The sequence below is a fragment of the Zonotrichia albicollis genome, unplaced genomic scaffold (assembly GCF_047830755.1).
Source record: "Zonotrichia albicollis isolate bZonAlb1 unplaced genomic scaffold, bZonAlb1.hap1 Scaffold_83, whole genome shotgun sequence".
NCBI lineage: Eukaryota > Metazoa > Chordata > Aves > Passeriformes > Passerellidae > Zonotrichia > Zonotrichia albicollis.
The window spans coordinates 720,574-735,688 of record NW_027428460.1 but is presented as its reverse complement, the minus strand read 5'-3'; the positions used below and the strand labels follow the sequence as shown (position 1 = coordinate 735,688).

The window sequence follows — 15,115 nt, the reverse complement described above, 5'->3', positions numbered from 1 at the left end:
TTGCCATTTTTTGGGGTTTACATGGAGATGTTTTGGGGTTTTTTTCTGGATTTTTTTTGTGATTTTTGGATTTTTTTCAAATTTTTTTTGGTGTGTTTTTTGTGGTTTTACCAGTGATTTTTTTGGGCTTTCTTTGAGGTTTTTATTGTTCCATTCTGGGGTCGTTTGGGATTTTTTTTTTTTGAGTTTTTTTTGAGGTTTTTGGGGTTTTTCTGGTGGATTCTTGGTGCTTTTCATGGAGATTTTTTGGTGTTTTCGGGGCTTTTTTTGGGGTTATTTTGAGCATTTCTGAAGTAGTTTTGGACATTCTCATGATGGTTTTGGGTTTTTTTGGGGAGGATTTTCCCATTTTTATTTGTATTTTTTCAGGTGTTTTTTATCCTGGTTTTAGTGGGGTTTTTTTGAGGGTTTTTGGTGTTTTTTGGGGTGTTTTGGATGGGTTTTTGCCATTTTTTGGGGTTTACATGGAGATGTTTTGGGGTTTTTTTCTGGATTTTTTTTGTGATTTTTGGATTTTTTTCAAATTTTTTTTGGTGTGTTTTTTGTGGTTTTACCAGTGATTTTTTTGGGCTTTCTTTGAGGTTTTTATTGTTCCATTCTGGGGTCGTTTGGGAGGGTTTTTTTTGAGGTTTTTGGTTTTTTTTTCTGGTGGATTCTTGGTGCTTTTCATGGAGATTTTTTGGTGTTTTCGGGGCTTTTTTTGGGGTTAGTTTGAGCATTTCTGAGGTAGTTTTGAACATTCTCAAATGTTTTTTTGGGCGGCTTTTTCCATTTTTATTTGTATTTTTATTTGTATTTTTTCAGGTGTTTTTTATCCTGGTTTTAGCAGGGGTTTTTTGGAGGATTTTTGGTGGTTTTGGACTTTTTTGGGGATTTTTGGACTTTTTTTGCCTTTTTTTAAAGGATTAAATTCTAATGAAGGCTCAAATCCCCATTAACAACCAAATCCAAATTAACATTCAGCTCCAAATTAACAAAGGGAACAATTAATCAGGTTAATTAATTAGGGCAGTGCCTTTGAAGCAGGTGACGAAGTTCTTGATTTTGGTGTCATCCAGAAAAATCCTCCAAAAGGTCGAGTTTTCCCAAAAAAAAAACCCTGGAATTTTTCTCTGGGATGGATTTGGGATCTGTCCTGGATCCTTTTGGGTTTTTTTTTAGGGGATTTGCCCCGGAATTTTTGGGAATGTTTTTGGGATCTGCTCCGAGTCCATGGAAAGATTTTTTTTTTTTGGGGGGGGTTCCTTTGGAATCTGAGCGGGATTTGTGTGGGAGCTGGCCGGGATCCAGCTGAGATTTGTTTGGGATTTATTTGGGTTTAATCTGGGTTTAATCAGGGTTTAATCGAGGTTTAATCCGGAATTATTTCGGGATCTTGAGCAGGATCCTCCCGGGATTTCTGTGGGATCCTCGCTGCCATTTTTTCGGGATCTGCCCAGAATCCTGTTGGGATCCATTGCCCAAAACCCCGTCCCGACCCCCTTATCGATCTTTTATCAATTCCTATCGATCCCTTATCAATTCCTTATCGATCCCTTATCGATTCCTTATCAATCTCCCTTCACTTGTCCTTGGTGATCTACGTAATAAAAATAAACGTGGATTCCCGGCCGCAGCATCGCTCCCCCCACCCTCATCGCGACCCCCGACAGGGCCGGGCCCCCTCCATGTCGCGACAGGAGACAGCGACAGCCAAGGCCGCGCCACCCGGAAGTGGCCACATGGGGGACCGCAATGTGTAAGCACCTCAAGTGGTGCGCCGGTGAAAAGGTTCCGGGCGGAAGCGGAAATTGAAGGAGAAGGGCCGGGGGTTCGCCCGGTTATAGGGGACCCTATAAATCTCTAAATCCTATGGGATCTTTCTAGAAACCCCTCAGAGCTTCTCTATGGGGGCTCAAAGCCATAAAAAGCTTCAGCGACCCCATAAAAATCCCCTTATAGGCTTCTATAGGGCCGCGCCCCCTCATAGATGCGCCCCCCCACGGCGGCTTCCCGCCATTTTGCCCTCAGCGCCCTCAGAGCCCCAGAGGCGACGGGAAAAAGCTCCGGGATGAGGGAAAAAGTTGAAAAATGAGGCGGAAAAATCTCGGGCTGAGGGAAAATGTTGGAAAATGAGGCGGAAAAAGCAGCGGGGTGAGGGAAAAAGTTGAAAAAATGACGCGGAAAAAGGTAGAAAAATAGCGGGGATGGGGGGGGAGAAATAGCGGGATGAGGGGGAAATTGGAACATGAGGGGGGAAATCGGAACATGAGGGGAAAAAGTGGAAAAAGAGGGGGGAAAACATCAGGATGAGGGAAAAAGCACTGGGATAAGGGTGAAAAGATGAAAATTAGGTGAAAAACAACAAAAAAAAAGGGGGATAAGTGATGAAATGAGATAAAAACTCAGGAAAATCAGGTGGGAAAACACTGGGCTGAGGGGAAAGCCACTGGGATAAGGGAGAAAAATACAAAAATTAAATTAAAAACAAAATAAAAAGGAGGGGAAACCACCAGGATGAGGGGAAAAGCACTGGGATAAGGGGAAAATATCTAAGTTAGATGAAAAACAAACAAAAAAAAGAGGGGGATAAGTAATGAAATGAGGTAAAAACGCAAGAAAATCAGGTGGGGAAACACTGGGCTGAGGGGAAAGCCACTGGGATAAAGGAGAAAAATACAAAAATTAAATTAAAAACAAAAAACTAAGGGGGGAAATAGCACCGAGATGAGGGGAATATCACTGGGATAAGGGGGAAAATATAAAAATGAGGTGAAAAACTAAAAAAAAATGAGGGGGATAAGTAATGAAATGAGGTAAAAACCCAGGAAAATCAGGTGGGAAAACACTGGGCTGAGGGGAAAGCCACTGGGATAAAGGGGAAAAATATCAAAATTAGGTGAAAAACAAAATAAAAAGGAGGGGAAACCACCAGGATGAGGGGAAAACCACTGGGATAAGGGGAAAAATATAAAAATGAGGTGAAAAATTAAAAAAAATGAGGGGGATAAGTAATGAAATGAGGTAAAAACCCAGGAAAATCTGGTGGGAAGAAAATGGGCTGAGGCAAAAAATTTGAAAATGAGATGGAAAAAAACTGGGATGAGGGGAAAATTATTGGGATAAGGGGAAAAATATTCAAATTATGTAAAAATCTAAGGGGATAAAGCCCAGAACACCAAAATGAGGGGGAAAATATCAAAATTTCTTCCTCTTTTTTCCCCTATTTTTTCCTGGCATTTTCCCCATTTCCCCCCCATTTTCCCCCCATATTTTCCCACCCTATTTTCCCCTTTTTTTCCCCATTTTTTCCCCATATTTTCACCATTTTTTCACCGATTTTCCCCATTTTTTCCCTATTTTTTCCCCATTTTTTCCCCCGTTTTCCCACTGATTTTCCCCATATTTTCCCCATATTTTCCATTTTTCCCGTTTCCCCCAGGAGCGCTGGTTCTGGCGGGTGCGGGGGGGTTCCCCCTCCCCATCGGCCAATTCTGGGCCGGGCTCCCCCCGAGCATCGACGCCGCCCACGAGCGCAGCGACGGCAAATTCGTCTGCTTCAAAGGTGAAATTCGGATTTTATTGGGGTTTATTGGGACTTATTTGGGTTTTATTGGGATTAAATTGGGATTTAATTGAGATTTATTGGGATTTATTGGGATTTAATTGGATTTCATTGGGGTTTAATTGGGTTTTATTGGGATTTAATTCAGATTTTATTCGGATTTATTTGGGTTTTATTGGGATTTAATTGGGATTTATTGGGGTTTAATTGGGGTTTTTTGGGGTTTAATTGGGTTTTATTGGGATTTAATTGGATTATATTGGGGTTTAATTGGATTTAATTTGATTTCATTGGGATTTAATGGGATTTTATTGGGATTTAATGGGATTTTATTGGGGTTGATTTGGGGCACGAGCGCAGCGACGGCAAATTCGTCTGCTTCAAAGGTTTCATTCTGATTTCATTCGATTTATTGGGGTTTAATTGGGGTTTAATTCAATTTATTTGGATTTAATTGGATTTTATTGGATTTTATTGGGATTTAATTGGGTTTAATTGGGGTTTATTGGGATTTATTGGGATTTAATTGGGTTTTATTGGGATTTGAATGGGTTTTATTGAGATTAAATTGGATTTTATTAGGATTTAATTCAGATTTTATGGGATTTTATTGGGATTTAATTGGGATTTAATTGGGATTTTAATTGGATTTTATTGGGGTGTAATTGGGATTTTTTGGAATTTATTGGATTTTATTGGGATTTAATTGGGGTTTAATTGGATTTTATTGGGATGTAATAAGGTTTTATTGGGGTTTAATTGGATTTTATTGGGATTTAATTGGGGTTTATTGGGATTTAATCCAGATTTTATTGGGTTTTATTGTAATTTATTGGGATTTAATTGGGTTTTATTGGGTTTTATTGGGGTTTAATTGGGTTTTATTGGGGTTTATTCGATTTTATTGGGGTTGATTTGGGGCACGAGCGCAGCGACGGCAAATTTGTCTGCTTCAAAGGTTCAAATTCAGATTTAATCGGGGTTTATTGGGGTTTTATTGGATTTAATTGGGATTTTATTGGGGTTTAATTGGGTTTTATTGGGTTTTATTGGGTTTTATTGGGATTTCATTGGATTTAATTGGATTTAATTGGGTTTTATTAGGGTTTTATTGGGGTTTATTGGGTTTTAATTGGGTTTTATTGCTATTTTATTGGGATTTCATTGGATTTAATTTGGATTTAATTGGGTTTTATTGGGATTTAATTCGGATTTAATTGGATTTAATTGAGGTTTAATTGGATTGGGTAATTTTGGGCAGAATTTGGGTGAATTTTGAGCTGATTTTTTGGTTGATTTGAGGCAAATTTTGAGGTGAATTTTGAGCTGAATTTTTGGTCAATTCTGGGTGAATTTTGAGCTGAATTTTTGGTTGATTTTCGGTGAATTTTGAGCTGAATTTCGGGTAATTTTGGGCTGAATTTTGGTCTGAATTTAGGTGATTTTTGACCTGAATTTTGGGTAATTTTGGGCTTATTTTTGGGTGAATTTTGGGCTGAATTTTGAGCTGAATTTCAGGTAATTTTGGGCTGAATTTTGGTCTGATTTTAGGTGAATTTTGGGCTGAATTTGGGTGAATTTTGAGCTGAATTTTGGGTATTTTTGGGCTGAATTTTTTGGCATTTCTGGGTGAATTTTTGGCTGAATTTCGGGTAATTTTGAGCTGAATTTCGGGTAATTTTGGTCTGATTTTTAGGTGAATTTTGGTCAATTCTGGGTGAATTTTGGGCTGAATTTGGGTGAATTTTGAGCTGAATTTCGGGTAATTCTGGGCTGATTTTTGGTTGAATTTCAGGTAATTTTGGGCTGATTTTTGGTCTGATTTTTAGGTGAATTTTGGGCTGATTTTTGGGTGAATTTTTGGGTGAATTTCAGGTGAATTTTGGGGTGAATTTTGGTCAATTCTAGGTGAATTTTGGGCTGAATTTGGGTGCATTTTGAGCTGATTTTTGGGTGAATTTGGGTCTGATTTTCAGGTGAATTTCAGGTAATTTTGGGCTGAATTTTGAGCTGAATTTCAGGCAATTCTGGGTGAATTTTGGGCTGAATTTTGAGCTGAATTTCGGGTAATTTTGGGCTGAATTTCTGGTGAATTTTGGGCCGAATTTGGGTAATTTTTTCTCCTTTCCCTCAGGCTCCCGGCACTGGGTGTTCGACGAGGGCGCCTCCTCCCCGGGTACCCCCGGCCCCTGGCGGAGCTCGGCCGGGGCGTCCCCAGCGACCGCGTGGACGCCGCCCTGCTCTGGCTGCCCAGCGGCCACACCTACCTCTTCCGGGGCGACAAGTGCATCTGGAACCTTCCAGAACCTTCCGGGACATTCTGGAATTTTCTGGGATTTTTTGGGATTTTTTTCCCGGAGTTTTGGGGCTTTTTATGTACCTTCCAGGACCTGTCTGGGCTCTTTTTAGGCTCTTTTTGGGCTCTTTCTGCACCTTCTGGAACCTTCTCTGAACGTTTCTAAACCTTCCGGAACCTTCCGGGGCCTTCCAGAAATTTCTCCGATTTTTTGGAATTTTTTTCCAGAAAATTCTGCTCCTTTTATGCATCTTTCAGGACCTGTCTGTGCTCTTTTTGGGCTGTTTTTCGGCTCTTTCTGCACCTTCTGGAACCTTCTCTGAACCTTCTCTGAACCTTCCGGGACCTTCCAGGATCTTCTGGAACCTTCTCTGAACCTTCCAGAAATTTCTGGGATTTTTTGGGGATTTTTTTCCAGAAATTCCACTCTTTTTGTGCATCTTTCAGGACCTGTCTGGGCTCTTTTTGGGCTATTTCTGCACCTTCTGGGACCTTCTCTGAACCTTCCAGGACCTTCTCTGCACCTTCCGGAACATCCTGGAATTTTCTGGGATTTTTTGGGATTTTTTTCCCAGAGTTTTGCGGCTTTTTATGCATCTCTCAGGACCTGTCTGGGCTCTTTTTGGGCTGTTTTTCGGCTCTTTCTGCACCTTCCAGGACCTTTCTCCACCTTCTGGAACTTTCTCTGAATCTTCCGGGACTTTCCGGGTCCTTCCCGAATTTTCTGGGATTTTTTTCACGGAATTTTGGGGCTTTTTATGTACCTTCCAGGACCTGTCTGGGCTCTTTCTGGGCTATTGCTGCACCTTCCAGGACCTTTTCTAAACCTTTCTGTACCTTCTGGAACCTTCTCTGGACCTTCCGGGGCCTTCCCGAATTTTCTGGGATTTTTTGGGAATTTTTTGGGATTTTTTTCCCGGAATTTTGGGGCTTTTTATGTACCTTCCAGGACCTGTCTGTGCTCTTTTGGGCTGTTTTTCGGGTCTTTTTGCACCTTCCAGGACCTTTCTGGACCTTCCGGGACCTTCCTGAATTTTCTGGGATTTTCTGGGATTTTTTTCCCGGAATTTTGGGGCTTTTTATGTACCTTTCAGGACCTGTCTCTGCTACTTCTGGAACCTTCTGTGAACCTTTCTGCACCTTCCAGGACCTTTTCTGAACCTTCTCTGAACCTTCCGGGACCTTCCAGAAATTTCTGGGATTTTTTGGGATTTTTTTCCGGGAATTTTGGGGCTTTTTATGCATCTTTCAGGACCTGTCTCTGCTATTTCTGGGCTTTTTTGGGACCTTCCAGGACCTTTTCTACCCCAAATTTTTCCCACCCCTGAATCCCCCAAATTTTCCTAAAATTTCCCCCAAAATTCTTCCCAAAATCCCCTAAATTTTCCCCCAAATCCCCCACATTTTCTCCAAAATCCTCAAATTTCCTGCTAAAAAATCCCCAAATCCCCCAAATTTTTCCCCAAAATTCCTCCACAAATTCCCTCAAAAATCCCCAAATTTCCCCCCGAATTTTCCCCCCAAAAAATCCCCAAAATTCCTCTCTAAATCCCCCAAATATTCCCCAATTTCCTCCCAATTTTCCCCCAAATTCCCCAAAATTTTCCCCAAAATTTCCCCCCAAATTTTCCCCAAACTCCCCCAAAATTCCTCCCTAAATCCTCCAATTTTCCCGCAAATTTTCCCCCAATTTCCCCAAAAAAATTTCCCAAAATTCCTCCCTAAATCCCCCAAATTTTCCCCCAATTTTCCCCCAAATTTTCCCAAATTCCCCCAAAAATCCCTCCATAAATCCTCCAAGTTTTCCCCAATTTTCCCCCAAATTTCCCCCAAATTTTCCCTCCAAAAAATCCCCAAAATTTCTCCCTAAATCCTCCAGTTTTCCCCCAATTTCCCCCCAAATTTCCCCAAAAATTCCTCCAAGTTCCCTTCCTTATTTCCTCAATTTCCCCCAACTTTTCCCCAATTTTCCCCAAATTCCCCCCCCAAAAATCCCCAAATTCCCCCCCCAAAAATCCCCAAATATTCCCCAATTTTCCCCCAAATTTTCCCCAAATTTCCTCCCAATTTTCCCCCAAATTCCCCAAAATTTTCCCCAAAATTTTCCCCAAATTCCCCGAAAATTCCTCCCTAAATCCTCCAATTTTCCCCCAAATTTTCCCCCAATTTCCCCCCAAATTCCCCCAAAAATTCCCAAAATTCCTCCATAAATCCTCCAAATTTTCCCCAAAATTACCCCAAATTTCCCCCAATTTTTCCCCAAATTTCCCCCAATTTTTCCCAAATTCCCCCCAAAAATCCCCAAAATTCCTCCCTAAATCCTCTCAATTTTCCCCCAAACTTCCCCCAAAATCCCCCCAAATTTTCCCCCCAATTTTCCTACAATTTTTTCCAAATTTTCCCCCAATTTCCCCTCAATATTCCCCCAAATTTTCCCCAAAATTTCCCCCAATTTTTCTCCAAAATTTCCCAAAATTTTCCCCAATTTTCCCCCATATTTTCCCCCAAAATCCCTCCCTAAATCCACCAAATTCCCTCCAAATTTTCCCTTAAATTTCCCCGAATTTTCCCCAGAATTTCCCCAAATTTCCCCCATTTTTCCCCCAAATTTTCCGAAATTCCCAAAAAAAATCCCTTAAATTCCTCTCTAAGTCCCCCAAATTCCCCCCAAATTTTCCCTTAAATTTCCCCGAATTTTCCCCAATTTTCCCCCAAAATTTTCCCAATTTCCCCCCAAATTTCCCCCAAGTTTTTCCCCAATTTTCCCCAAATATTTCCCTAAATTTCCCCAAATTTTCCCCAATTTCTGCCCAAATTTCCCCCCTATTTCCCCCAAATTTTCCCTCAATTTTCCCCAAATTGTCCCCAAAATCCCCTCAAATTTTCCCTAAATTCCCCCCCCAATTTTCCCTCAAATTTTCCCCAATTTTTTCCAAATTTTCCCCCAATTTCCCCTCAATTTTCCGCCAAATTTTCCCAAATTCCCCCCAAAAAATCGCTGAAATTTCTCCCTAAATCCCCCAAATTTTCCCCAAAATTTCCCCCAAATTTCTCCCAATTTTCTCCAAAATTTCCCAAAATTTTCCGCAAAATTTTCCCCAATTTTCCCCCATATTTTTCCCCAAATTTCCCCAAAATTCCTCCCTAAATCCTCCAAATTTCCCCCAATTTTCCCCCAATTTTCCCCCTAAATTTCCCCCAATTTCCTCCAATTTCCCCCCAAATTTTCCCCCAATTTCTGCCCAAATTCCCCCCAAATTTTCCCAAAAATCCCCCCAATTTTCCCCCAATTTTCCCCAAATATTTCCTTAAATTTCCCCCAAATTCCCCAAAAAAATCCCCAAAATTCCTCCCTAAATTCCCCAAATTTTTCCCCATTTTCCCCCAAGTTTCCCCAAAATTTCCCCCCCAAAAAATCCCCAAAATTCCTCCCTAAATCCTCCAATTTTCCCTCAAATATTTCCCTAAATTTCCCCAAATTGTCCCCCCCATTTTCCCCAATTTCTGCCCAAATTTTCCCGAAATTCCCCCCAAATTTCCCCCAAATTTCCCCCAATTTTTCCCCAATTTTCCCCCAAATTTCCCCCATTTTTTCCCCAATTTTCCCCCAATTTTCCCCCAAATTTCCCCCATTTTTTCCCCAATTTTCCCCCAAATTTCCCAAATTTCCAATTTCCCCTAACCCAGGTATTACCGCCTGAACGAGGCTTTGGGCTCGGTGGACCCCGAGTACCCCAAGAGCATCGAGGTCTGCGGGGTCCCCCCGAGCCCCCGTGGAGCCTTCATGGGACCTGACGACGGTGAGACCCCAAAATTCACCCCAAAATTCACCCCAAAAATCCTCGAAAGTCCCAAAAAAATCGGCCAAAATTTGGGGATTTTTTTGGATTTTTTTGTGATTTTTTTGGTGATTTTTTGGGGATTTTTCGGGATTTTTTTGGGATTTTTTTGGGGATTTTTTGGGGATTTTTTTTATTTTTAAAGTAAATTTTTGGGATTTTTTTGGGATTTTTTGGGGGATTTATTTAGGTTTTTTTTTATTTTTAAAGTAATTTTTTGGGATTTTTTTTTTTGTTTTTTAAAGGACTTTTTTGGTATTTTTTGGGGATTGTTTTGCATTTTTAAAGGATTTTTTGGGGGATTTTTTGGGATTTTTTGAGGATATTTTGGGGATTTTTTTGGGATTTTTTGGGATTTTTAAAGGATTTTTTGGGGATTTTTTGGGGGATTTTTGGGGAATTTTTTTGGGATTTTTTGAGATTTATTTGGGAATTATTGGGATGTTTTTGGAGATTTTTTTGGGGGATTTTTTTGGGATTTTTTTTTATTCTTAAAGTAATTTTTTTGGGATTTTTTAGGTGATTTTTTGGGGATTTTTAAAGGATTTTTTTGGGATTTTTTGGGGGATTTTTGGGGAATTTTTTTGGGATTTTTTGAGATTTATTTGGGAATTGGGATTTTTTTGGAGATTTTTTTGGGGGATTTTTTTGGGATTTTTTTTTATTCTTAAAGTAATTTTTTTGGGATTTTTTAGGTGATTTTTTGGGGATTTTTAAAGGATTTTTTTAAGATTTTCTGGGGGATTTTTGGGGAATTTTTGGGGGATTTTTTGAGATTTATTTGGGAATTTTTGGGATTTTTTTTGAGATTTTTTTGGGGATTTTTTGAGATTTTTTTTATTTCTAAAGGATATTTTTGGGATTTTCGGAGGGATATTAGGGGGTTATTTTTGAGGATTTTTTGTTTTTTTTTTTTATTTTTGGGGATTTTTTGGGGGTTTCTCGAGGTCTGCGGGGTCCCCCCGAGCCCCCGCGGAGCCTTCATGGGACCCGACGACGGTGAGACCCCAAAATTCACCCCAAAAAATCAAAAAAATCCCAAAAATATCCCCCCAAAAATCCCCCAGAAATCCCTAAAAATATCCCCAAAAAACCCTGAAAAAATCTGAAAAAATCCCCCCAATATCCCCAAAAAAACCCCAAAAATCCCTTAAAAAGTTCTCAAAAAACCCTCAAAATTCCAAAAAAAATCGCCCCAAAAATTCCTTAAAAAATCCTCAAAAAATCCCCCCAAAAAATCCTCAAAAATTCCCCAAATAATCCCAAAATCTCCCCCAAAAATATCCCTCAAAAATCACCCAAAAATCATCAAAAATCCCCCCAAAAATCTCCCCAAAAAACCCTGAAAAAGTCTGAAAAAATCCCCCCAAAATAACCCAAAAAGTCCCCCAAAAATCCCCCAAAAACCTCAAAATTCCAAAAAAAATTCCCCCAAAATCCACAAAACATCCCCCAAAAAATCCGCAAAAAAATTCTCAAAAATCCCACAAAAAAATCTTCCAAAAAATCTTCAAAAATCCCCAAAAAATCACCAAAAATTCCCCCCAAAAATCCCTCAACCCCCCCCAAAAAATGAGTCCAAGAATCCCCACAAAGTCTCCCAAAAAATCCCTCAAATCCCACAAAAAAAATCTCCCAAATAATCCCCAAAAAATGCCCCCAAATCCTCCAAAAAATCCCCCCAAAAATGCATCCAAAATTCCCCTAAAAAGCCCCCCAAAATCCCCCCAAAATCTCCAAAATTCACCCCACAAAGAAAAAAAAATTCCCAAAAAAATTCCCAAAAAAATCCCCGAAAAATCCCTCAAAAAATAAAAAAAAAATCCCCAAACAATTTGGGATTTTTGGGGGATTTTTTGGGGATTATTTGGGGATTTTTTGGTGATTTTTTGTTTTATTTATTTTAAAGGATTTTTTGGGGGATTTTTGAGGACTCTTTTTTTTTAATTTTAAAGGATTTTGTGGGGGATTTTTTTGTATTTTTTTGGGATTTCTTTTTTGGGATTTTTTGGTTTCCTTTTTTTTTGACGTTTAAAGGATTTTTTTGGGAATTTTTGGGGGGATTTTTTGCGAATTTTTGCGAATTTTTTTTGTTTTCTTTGGGATTTTTTGGGGGGACTTTGGGGATTTTTTGGGGGGAATTTTTGGGATTTTTTTTATTTTTAAAGGATTTTTTGAGGAATTTTTGGGGATTTTTAAATTAGGTTCTTGGGATGTTTTTAGTGATTTTTTGGGATTTTTTTTTTTACTTTTAAAGGATTTTTTGGGGGGATTTTTGGGGATTTTTAAGGCATTTTTTTTGTGTTTTATTTAATTCTTTTAAAGGATTTTTTTGGGGATTTTTGGGGATTTTTTAGGGATTTTTTTGCGGGTTTTTTTAAAATTTTTTAAAGGATTTTTTGAGGATTTTTTGGGGGATTTTTGGGGATTTTTTAGGGATTTTTTTGTGTTTTATTTAATTTTTTTAAAGGATTTTTTGGGGGATTTTTGAGGGATTATTTGGGCTTTTTTTGGGGATTTTTTAGAGATTTTTTGGGTTTTTTATAAATTTTTTAAAAGGATTTTTTGGGGGATTTTTGGGGATTTTTTAGGGATTTTTTGGTTTTTTTTTTAAATTTTTTAAAGGATTTTTTGGGGATTTTTTGGGGGATTTTTTGGGCTTTTTTTGGGATTTTTTGGGGGATTTTTGGGGATATTTTAGGGATTTTTTTGTGTTTTATTTAATTTCTTTAAAGGATTTTTTGGGGCATTTTTGGGGCATTTTTGGGGATGTTTTAGGGATTTTTTTGGTGTTTTATTTAATATTCTTAAAGGATTTTTTTGGGATTTTTTTGAGGGATTTTTGGGGATTTTTTAGGGATTTCTTTTTCTTTTATTTTTTTAAAGGATTTTTTGGGGGATTTTTGGGGATTTTTTTAGGGATTTTTTTGTTTTTTTTAAATTTTTTTTAAAGGATTTTTTGGGGATTTTTTAGGGATTTTTTTGTGTTTTATTTAATATTTTTAAAGGATTTTTTTGGTTTTTTTTTTTAATTTTTTTAAAAGACTTTTTGGGGATTTTTTGGGGGATTTTTTGGGCTTTTTTTGGGATTTTTGGGGATTTTTTAGGTTTATTTTTTAAATTTTTTTAAAGGATTTTTTGGTGGAATTTTTAAAATTTTTTCCGGGATTTTTGACACGACTCCCCCCCATTTTTACCCCTTTTTTCCCCATTTCTCCCCCATTTTTTACCCGATTTTCACCATTTTTTCACCGATTTTCCCCCATTTCCCCCCTCCCAGTATAAACCAGTACAAACCAGTATAACCCAGTTCCCTCCCATTGCAGCCTTCACCTATTTCGACCGCTCCCACCTCTACTGGAAATTCGACAACTCCGCCCTCCGCGTCCTGCCCGGCTTCCCCAAATCCGCGCTCCGCGATTGGCTGGGCTGCCCCGCCCCGGCCCCGCCCCTCCGGACACCGAGGTCATCGTCATCGCTGTAGGGGCGGGGCCGGCGGCGTGGGCGGGGCCTATGGCGCTGCTGGGCGTGGCCTTGTTCTGGCGGCGCCGGGGCGAGGCCCACGCCCACCTGAGGCGGTGCCAGCGGTCGCTGCTGCCCCGCGTGTAGCCACGCCCACTTTTGGGGTGGGGGCCACGCCCACTGTGCTAGGACACGCCCCTTTCAGTTATCTGGACACGCCCACTGTGCTAGGACACGCCCACTTTGCTTGGACACGCCCCTTGGAATTACCTGGACACGCCCACTTTGCTTGGACACGCCTCCCTTAATTACCTGGACACGCCCACTTTGCATGGACACACCTCGGACCCAATCTCTGGCCACGCCCACTTTTATGGGGAACACGCCCATTTTGCAAGGACACGCCCCTCTGAATTACCTGGACACGCCCACTTTGCATGGACACGCCCACCTAACTCATCTGGACACACCCCCGACCCAATGTGGCCACGCCCACTTTTGGGGGGGCAATTGGCAATCCCACTTTGCATGGACACGCCCCCCTGAATTACCTGGACACGCCCACTTTGCTTGGACACGCCCACTTCGCTAGGACACGCCCCCCTTAATTACCTGGACACGCCCACTTTGCATGGACACCCCCAAGTCACCCCATGACTCTCGAGGCCACGCCCACTTTGTATTGCCCCTCATTGGACCGGCCTGGCCACGCCCTTTTCAATGGACATGCCCACCTGAGCTGTATGGACACGCCCCTGACCCTGCTGACCACGCCTACTTTGCATGGACATGCCCCCAGACTCACCCATTGACTCACCTGGCCACGCCCACTTTGCATTGCCCCTCATTAGCTTCACCTGGCCACGCCCACTCCAATGGACACGCCCACCTGCCCATCCCAATGATTCATTTGGCCACACCCACTACACAGGGACATGCCCACTTTGGTTAACCACGCCCATTTTGTGAGGACACGCCCACTCCATATGAACACGACCCCAAATCCACCTGGACTCTTCACATGGACACGCCCAGTTTTTGGGACACGCCCATGATGCACTTGACCACGCCCACTTTTCACGGACACGCCCACCTGACTCAGATGGCCACGCCCACTTTGTATTGACACACCCCTTGACTCACCTGACCACGCCCACTTTGTGTGACCACACCCACAGACTCCCCAGGCCACGCCCACTCACCTGGCCACGCCCCCAGACAACCCTGACCACGCCCCTTCACTTTGCCACGCCCCCAAACTCACCCGGACACTCCTACCCACCCAAGCCACGCCCCCTCCGTTAAGCCACGCCCCTTGCGCTCACCCGGCCACGCCCACACCCCCCTTTCCCATTGGCCACGCCCCTTTTCCATTTATGGTGCTGCGGGCCGCGCCCCGCCCCCTCCTCCTCCCTGATTGGCCGAGAGAGGAGCGGGGTTATGCAAATGAAGGGGGCGGAGCTTGGGGTGGGTTTCTGGTTTTTTTTGTATAATTTTCCCGCGGGACGGGAGGGGGGCGGGGCCAAGAGCCAGGCCACGCCCCCGGGGGGGTGGTGGGAGGGGATTAATGAATAAATAATGAATGAATAAATAATGAGTGAATAATTAATTAATAAAGGAGAGAAAGGAAATGGCGCCGACTGGTTTGGACTGGGAGGGGAAAAATGGGGAAAAAAAGGGGAAAAATGGTGAAAATTGGGTGAAAAATGAGCAAAAAATGAGGAAAATAATGCAAAAAAAGGGTTAAAAATGGCATTGAAAGGGTTAAAATGGCAAAAAAATTTGATAAAAGTGGGGGAAATGGGAACTGGTTTATACTGGTTTGTACTGGGAGGGACTGGGAGGGGAAAATGGGGAAAAAATGGGGGAAAAATGGTTAAAAAATTGAGAAAATTGGGTGAAAAATAAAGAAACCAGTACAAACCAGTATAAACCAGTATAAACCAGTATAAACCAGTAAAACCCCAATTTTCC

General features: G+C 41.3%; 1 pseudogene; it reads left to right on the top strand.

Moving 5' to 3' along the window:
• The first annotated feature begins 1,761 nt into the window (after window positions 1-1,761).
• LOC141728026 (matrix metalloproteinase-14-like) lies at window positions 1,762-14,796 on the top strand (annotated as a pseudogene).
• The last annotated feature ends 319 nt before the right edge of the window (window positions 14,797-15,115 follow it).